Raw genomic sequence first — 8650 nt, forward strand, 5'->3', positions numbered from 1 at the left:
ATGAACACATGTTGGGAAGAATTAACAGTGAGGGAAAAGCGCAAGATGCGCGGGATCAATTTTGATTGTGTGTTAATTTAAACCTAAATTAGAAGTTTCTTGCTGTTTCTTAGTTTTATATGTTTTCCTGTCATGGGATGGCTGTGTAAATATGCTGTACTGTATCTGCTCTATGATATGCTGTGTAAAATAAGAATAAATAATAATAAAAATTTGAATTACAAAAAAAAGTGCAAGGTTGAAATTAAATATCAAATTGAACATTGTCATTCTGTTTATTTATATTCTAATTGTAATTCCAACTGAACTAAAACCCATATCCACAATTCACTGCACAGCCTCTTGTAACAATAACAAAGCTGGATTAATCAACCAATTCAATAATCTACAACATATTTCTTTTTATTATTTATTCATATTGTTTTCAGTGGCTTTTAAAATATTGAATATAAAATCAAACTTACCTGTTTTAAGGCAATGAAGTGAGTCTGCTGTTTGTCCTCATTCTCAGTTTAACAAGGTCTAACACCTCAGATGATGATCTGATTACATTTATCACATGAGATTTCCTAACACCTTGAACCATTCAACAATACAAAAATAGATTCCTCATTTGTGTTATCTTCCTTAGACCTATCTAAAACACGTATCCATAAAATGCAATTGCTAAGGAAACCTCATTTGTTAACACAGATGGCAGTTTCTGTTCTGAATATGAATTAGCAAATACTTTACATGAATATGTCCCAACGTTGTGTAAGTCAATGACCTTCAGATTAAGTTCAGTTGCATAGCAATGCTAAGTCTCTGAGCAAGACAACAGGATAAATATAATTAACAAACATGATGGATCAGTGAATTTACTCCAGATAATTAAAGGTGCTACATTAACTCTTGGAACACAGTTGCAGCTTGTGGCCACTAGATGGGTCTATCAAATAAGTTTCCTAAATCTATTTCCCTCTTGAGTGCCCAAATAACTATTAACCGTGTCAAATGCCACAGCTGTTGTTTTATAAAAGAGCCATCCAGATTTTCAACTTGCAAAATAATCGCTAAGGACAACAAAAATGTAAAAACAAATGCCATTCACCATTGGGTCCATACCAGATCCATGCAGAACAATCCTATCAGTCCTTATTTCTCCTCCAGCCATCACTCCTCTTCTACATGCCCATTAAATAGATACCACTACCACCTTACCGATACCAGGGGTAACTTAATAAAGCTAATGAAACTTTTCATTACGTCCTGAGATATGGGGGTAGGGTGGAGATGGAAACCAGAGGACCAGGATGGGATCACAGGGAAGAAGTTCAAGCTCCACACAGAACGCACTGGAGTTCAGAAATTATCCCAAGTTGTTGCGGTAATGAGACACTGACTGTTGCCCCATTGTGCCATTAGTGTATGCAAGTATACCCTTGGGAGCTGAAAGTGTTGAGTGGCATGATTTGTTACCTTGTTGGACTGGATACCTCCGTTTGTTGATTTTAATGAAGGATATTCTGTACATAGCTGTACCAATGCTCCTTGCTCTTCGCAATCAATAACACTTAACAACAAAGATGGAATATTATGACATGAGCGAGTAGCAGGGCCGTAATTCAGTGCAAAGGAAATCAAAAGAGGAATTCACTAAACAGAGTTGTGCTAATGGCAGGCAATGGACATCGCGAGTTGAAGAAATATAAGTTGCCTCAACCAAATACAATACAAGTGGGAAAGAGTTGCCAAAGTTCTAGGCAGAGGGAATTGTGGCCTGATATGACCAGAAAGGTAACATTGTTACTCATGATAAGACCAGAGATGTACGCAGATAATGTAGCATATTTAATATTTCAGTAATATTGTAAATATATTGTTTGATTAAGCGTTCTTTGTTTACGTAATCCATTATGGGTTATATGTAAAAGTACATGAATGGTATATGCCATTATGTCACCATGTCACATGTGTGTGCCTCACTGAAGAAAAGGAAAAGAAAAGACTAAGTACACAAGCATTCTGGACTCCCATGTTTTTCTTTTGATTAGTTTCTGGAGTTATAAAACTTAACAGTAGTGATGAGGTGGGTTTGAAATGAACCTGAGACGACTACCTACATGTTGAAGTGCAGCATATTTTTTTCTTGGGGGGGGGGAATATGAGAGAGAGAGAGAGAGAGAGAGAGAGAGAGAGAGAGAGAGAGAGAGAGAGAGAGAGAGAGAGAGATTTTAAAAAAACACAGCTCATGTTTTTTTGCCACAGAGAAAGATGAGTTAAAAAGGGGTAAAAAATGAATGAAATTCAAAGCCTCATAAACAATAAGTCCCGGGTGATAATAATAATAAATGAATATAAGCAGAAATGGTTGGCTACATCAGAAAAATAAATATGTTCCATTGCACAACAGATAACTGGTTGATGTATACTGAATGAATTGAACAGTATTTTGAAGCAAATGAAATAGCCAATGAAAAGCAAGTGCCAGTTTTTCTGAGAGTAATAGATGGAAAAGCATACAGCGTGCTTAGGAGTTTGACTGCTCCAACTAAACCACCTGGAATGAGCTTTGTGAATATCATGAAAGTAATGCAGAAATATATAGAATCGAAAGCATTGTTGATTGCAGAACACTTTAGGTTTCATAAGCAGAATCAAAAGGAAGGGGAGTACTCTTCAGTTTACATGGCTGAACTGAAGAAATTGCCCGAACTTTTTCACTTCAGTAATGGGCTTAAAGATGTACTGAGAGATCATTTGGTTTGTGGAATCTTACAGGAAATCATTAAAAAATGGCTTCTAAATGAAGCACAACCCACATTTAAAAAGACCGGTTGAAATGACTGAATCAATGGAAACATCAGCCAGAAACGCAAATGGGTTGCTCTCAGTAATGTAAGTGAGCATGGACAAAATTGCAACAACTAAACAGAAGAGTGCCTGGCTGAACAAATTGTGTTACCACTGTGGCAAAGGTTCACATACAACAGACCAATGCCATTTTAAAGGTGAAATCTGCAGAAAATGCAACAAAGTAGGACACATACAAACAGAATGTCAGGCAGACAAAAATAAATGGACTGCACAGGGAAGAGAAGAAGATAAAAAGTCAAGTTGCAGATTCAAAAAGAGCATGAATCTGCATGCTGTTGATGAAAAATCTGATAATGATGAGAGTGACCCAGAACTGAGTAACCTTGAGATATACAATGAGAAAACTAACGAGAGACAAGCAATGTGACTTACACCAGAAGTGAATGGTAAAGTAATTAAAATGAAATTGGACTCTGGCTCAGCTGTTTCAGTTATTTCACAAAATGAGTTTGAATACCATTTCTAAGATTCTGAACTGAAGCCCACTGATTTCCAACTAAGAACTTATACTGGATAAGAGAAAGCTCCTGTGGGAATGACACTCATAACCGTGAAATGCAACAACCAACAAGCCACATTGAGCTTGTATGTGGTTGAAACAGGACCTGTATTGTGGGCCCATGATTGGCTGAGACAACTACAACTTGATTGGAGATCCAGCCACCATTTTTACACGTCATATTCCCTGAAAGAGAGTCAATTGAAAGTGAGTTATGAAAGGCACTGGATGATGCCACAGCAGTGCTCAAGGATGGCATTGGAAAACTCAAACATATCAAAGGTAAAATAGTGTTAAATGAAAATGCCACATCCAAGTTTTACAAAGCCCATTCGGTTCCTTATACCATCCATGATAATGTAGTCAATGAGCTGGATCGCATAGAGGCTGAAGGAATTCTTGCCAAGGTTGAGTGGAGCCAATGGGCAACGACAATGGTTCCAGTAGCCAAGAAGAATGGATCTGTCAGGATCTGTGGTGATATTAAGGTACTCAGTACTAAGGATATCAACTCAGTACTGAAGGTGGATCAATGCCCTCGGCCCAGGATAGAGGATACCTTTGCTAACCTTTTTGGAGGGAAACATGCAGCAAAGTGGACTTAGCTAACGCCTACCTACAGACGGAGAAGAAGAAGAGTCCAACATGTTTCTCACCATAAACACTGACAAAGTGATTTATCGCTATAATAGGCTTGTTTTTAGTAGTAGCTGCACCTGCACTCTGGCAGAAAGCTATGGGCTAGGTCCTGCACGGCTGGCCAGACACTCAGTGTTACCTCGATGACATCATTGTTACCCATGAGGATGACAAGGAACATCTCCAGAATCTCAAGGCAGTGCTAAAAAGGTTAGAAGTTTATGGGCTCAGAGCACAATTCAACAAATATGAATTCTTTGAACCAAACATCACTTAGTGTAGTCACACCATTGATGCACAAGAATTTACACAAGTGTGCAGAGAAAATCTTAGCAGTGGTGGATGCCCCCAAGGCTAAATGATGTGTCACAGTTGTCATCCTTTTTATGATTTACCAATTATTATAACAGGTTGAAAGTTCAAAGTAAGTTTATTATTAATGTACATATATGTCACCATATACAACCCTGGGATTCATTTTCTTGTAGGCAAACTCAGTCAATCCAAAAACCATAGTACTGTAGAATTAATGAAAGACTACTGGACAAACAACCAATGTGTAAAAGACAACAAACTGCAAATGCAAACTAGAAAAACTTAATAATATTAATAATAATAAATAAATAAGAAATAAGTATCGAGAACATGGGAGAAGAGTCCTTGGAAGTGAATCTATTGATTTGGGGAACAGTTCAGTTCAGTAGCCTGCCAAACCTGGTTACTGTGCTCCACCTTTTGAACTTATTACAACAGATCGGGAAGAAATGACAATGGACAAAGCAGTGTGAGGTGACTTTCCAAAACACAAGGGAAATGGTAACACCAAGCACTGTACTCATATATTATGATCCACATCATCCAGTGAAGCCTTCCTGTGATGTTTTACCTTAAGGCATAGCTGCAGTCATGTTCCATGGTGCATGTGATGGAAGTGAACGGCCCATAGCCTTTGCATCACATTCTCTTACTGCTGCAAAGAAAAATTATGCACAAGTTGACAGAGAAGCCTTGAGTCTGGTTTGGTTTGGAGTGTAATGTGCTTCAGTCAGTATGGGACAGAATTTACCCTCATTACTGATAATCAACCACTGGTGTCCATTTTCAATCCATTGAAGGGTGTTCCACTAACAGCAGCAACATGAATGCAGAGCTTTTGTTTCTTGGAGGACACAATTACAAGATTGAATTCAAGAGGATGAGTACTCTTAGAAATGCTGATGGATTGGCCCATTAGAGAACACTCCACCTGACTCATTCTCCCTAATGCAAATCGAATAATATTAAAGGGGATAGCAAAGGTTTCTTCAGATGCATAAAGTGTAAAAGAGAAACGAGAGTCCATATCAGACTGCTGGAAAATGATGCTGGAGAGGTAGTAATGGGGGAAAGGGAAATGGTGGATGAACTGAATGTATTTTGCATCAGACTTCACTTTGGAAGACATGTGTGATATGGTGGAAGTTCCAGGTGTAAGGGGTCATGAAGTGTGTGAAGCTACCATTACCAGAAAGAAAATTCTTAGGAATTGAAAGGTCTAAAGGTAGATAAGTCACCTGGATCAGATGCTCTGCACCCCATGTTTCTGAAAGGGGTAACTGAAGAGATTGTGGAGGCATTAGTAATGATATTTCAAGAATCACTAGATTCTGGAATGGTCCTGGAAGACCGGGAAATTGCAAAAGTCACTCCACTCTTCAAGGAGAGAGAGGGAAGAAAAGAAATTATAGGCCAGTTAGTCTGAGTTCAGGGGTTGGGAAGATGTTGGACTCAATTATTAAGGATGAGGTCTCAGGGTACTTGAAGCCACATGATAAAATAGGCCGTAGTCAGCATGCTTGCCTTAATGGAAAATCTTGCCTGACCAATCTGTTAGCATTCTTTGAAGAAACAACATGCAGGTTAAACAAATGAGAATCAGTTGATGTTGCATACTTGGATTTTCAGAAGGCCTTTGACAAGGTGCCACAAAAGAGGCTGCTTTACAGGCTACACGCCCATGGTATGACAGGAAAGATTCTAGCATAGATAAATCAGTGACTGACTATCAGGAGGCAAAGGGTGGGAATAAAGGGAGCCTTTTCTGGTTGGCTGCCAGTGACTAGCAGTGTTCCACAGGGGTCCAGGTTGGGACCAATTCTTGTAAAGTCATATCTCAATGATTTAAATGATGGAATTGATAGGTTTGTTGCAAAGATTGGGGCTGAGAGGAAATTTGGATCAGCCATGTTGAAATGTTGGAGCAGACTCGATGGGCCAAATTCTGCTCCTATGTCTTCTGGTCTTATGGAAAGACTCCCTATTATGGCAAAAGGGAAACCTGTAAAGACCCCACACTGTCTCAGATTTATATGGCAACTCAAAATGGCTGCAATGTGCAGCAGAAGTTTCAGCTCCCCCATTTTTACCAACACCAGGATGAAATTGCCCTTGAAGGGGATTGCCTTACAAGCGGTTTGTGTGATGTACCATCCAAGCTGAGAGCTGAAGTGTTGAAGGAGCTACATGCCAGTCAGCTAGACATGATCAAAATGAAAGCATTGTCTCAAAGCTTTGTCTGGTGGCTTGGAATGGATTAGCAGATTGAGCAGCTTGCCATGAACCGTTTGGGATGCCAACACATCCAGAAGATGCCAAGGAAAGAGATTCTCCATCCCTGGGAATGGCTGGCATTGCCTGGCAGAGGATTCATGTGGATTTTGCTGACCATTCCTGAGTATGTCAGGAAGATGGGCCCTAAGGACGACCTGCTAGGAGAACACCTCAGACAGCAGGCAAGGGAAATGGAAATGGAAGTGGGTGAAGCAGAGCCGGGGGATCAGAGGCCATGGCAGGATAAGCCACTGCACGGGGTGTACCATCGCCAAATATCAGAGGTGGCTTACATAAGAAAGTCCTACCAATGGCTGGAAATGGCAGGGCTGAGGTACAGCACAGAGGCACTGCTCATGACAGCACAAGAACAGGTGCTGAGCACAAGAACAATAGAAGCATGGGCTATCACACCAGACAAGACCCTAGACGCAGACTGTGCAAGGAATCCACTGAATCCATTCCAGCACATAGTAGCAGGCAGGGACAGCGTACACTGAGTGGCACAACCAAGTTGCAAGAATTGCTTACAGGAACATCTGCGTTGAGTAGGGGTTGAAACACCCGAGGAGGTAGTGGAGATTGACAGAGCTAAGATCCTGTAGGACTTCCAAATACAGACTGATAAGCAGGTACTGGATAACCAATCAGAAATAGAAATACTGGACAAGGAACAGAAGAAAGCAATAGTAATAGATGTGGCAATCCTGAGTGACAGTAACATCGGGAAGAAAGAATATGAGAAACTGGAGAAATACCAGGGCTTGAAAGAGCAGATAGAAAGGATGTAGAAGGTTAAAGCCAGAGAAATTACCTTTGGTGATAAGAGCACTTGGAGCTGTGACACCTGGACTGGGAAAATAGCTCCAACAAATCCTGGGAACAACATTTGAGATTTGGGTCTAGAAGAACACACTACTAGGAACAGCAAAGATACTGTGCCAAACCCTTGAGCTCCCAGGCCTCTGGTAGAGCATCTGAGATTAAGAGAAAAATATACGTACACACCACTCATAAAGGGTGAGGAAAATATTTTTAAAATATATATCTATATAGATGGCTAGAGACCAATGCATTACATGTTAGAGTTGAATTGCATTCTATATTGAGTTGGAGTTTATAGCTAAAAAATGTAGTGTATTTAATGTTTCAGTAACATTTGAGTAAAATTGTACCTTGAGGTGAAAGGAGGCTTAAACAAATAAATATGGGGTCTTCTTGGAGGAAAATAGGCTGACATTTCTGTTGGATAGTGTGGAGATCGAGAATAGGCAGTGCGATATAGGGCCAGGAGTTGTGGTGTAGCCACGTAACCGTGAATGAAACATACAATTCCCAGAATAGTATATGAGTGGATAGTTCAACGAAGAATTCCATGGAAGATATTACAGTATTCTTCACGAATCATATATTTCTAGTTCCAAAGTCTGCCAGTAAATGCTATTTTCCCACTGGGTTAATGTACAATCTGTCAAATTTACATTCAGTGACCACTGAGTTCCCTGCAGTATCCAGTGACCTCTGTCTCAGAACCCAAAGTCAGAGCATCTTTCAAGAGGGCGATGAACCCTTTCAAGGCGTCAGGCCCTGGTGGTGTTCCTGGTAGGGCACTGTGCCAACCAACTGGTGGAAGTGTTCAAGGACATCTTCAATCTTTCACTGCTGCACTTGGAAGTTCCCACTGCTTCAAAAGGGCAACAATCATACCAGTGCTCAAGAACAGCAGGGAGCAATGCCTCAATGACTATCACCTAGTTGCACTCACATCTACTGTGATGAAGCGCTTTAAGATCATGGACAAAATCAACTCGTGCCTAAGCAAGGACCTGAATCCGCTGCAATTTGCCTATTACCAAATGAAGTCTACAGCAGATGTAAACTCACTGGCTCTCCACTCAGTCTTGAATCACCTGGACAACAGCAATGCCTAGGTTAGACTGCTGCTTATTGATGACAGCTCAACATTCAAAACCATCATACAAACCAGCAAGCTCCAAAACCTGGGCCTCCGTACTTCGCTCTGCAATTGGACTCTTGACTTCCTCATCGGGAGACCACAGTCAG

General features: G+C 40.4%; 1 protein-coding gene across 3 annotated transcripts in view; it reads right to left on the minus strand.

The window, feature by feature from the left end:
• Window positions 1-740, minus strand: part of LOC140734246 (retinal guanylyl cyclase 2-like) — a 52879-nt gene extending 52139 nt beyond the window's left edge. For all 3 annotated transcript variants that reach the window (XM_073057949.1, XM_073057950.1, XM_073057951.1), the window contains exon 1: window positions 465-740. The gene's annotated coding sequence lies outside the window, so the exon portion shown is untranslated. The remainder of the gene's footprint in view (window positions 1-464) is intronic.
• Between the last annotated feature and the right edge of the window lie 7910 nt (window positions 741-8650).

This window comes from Hemitrygon akajei, chromosome 10 (genome assembly GCF_048418815.1).
Source record: "Hemitrygon akajei chromosome 10, sHemAka1.3, whole genome shotgun sequence".
Classification (NCBI taxonomy): domain Eukaryota; kingdom Metazoa; phylum Chordata; class Chondrichthyes; order Myliobatiformes; family Dasyatidae; genus Hemitrygon; species Hemitrygon akajei.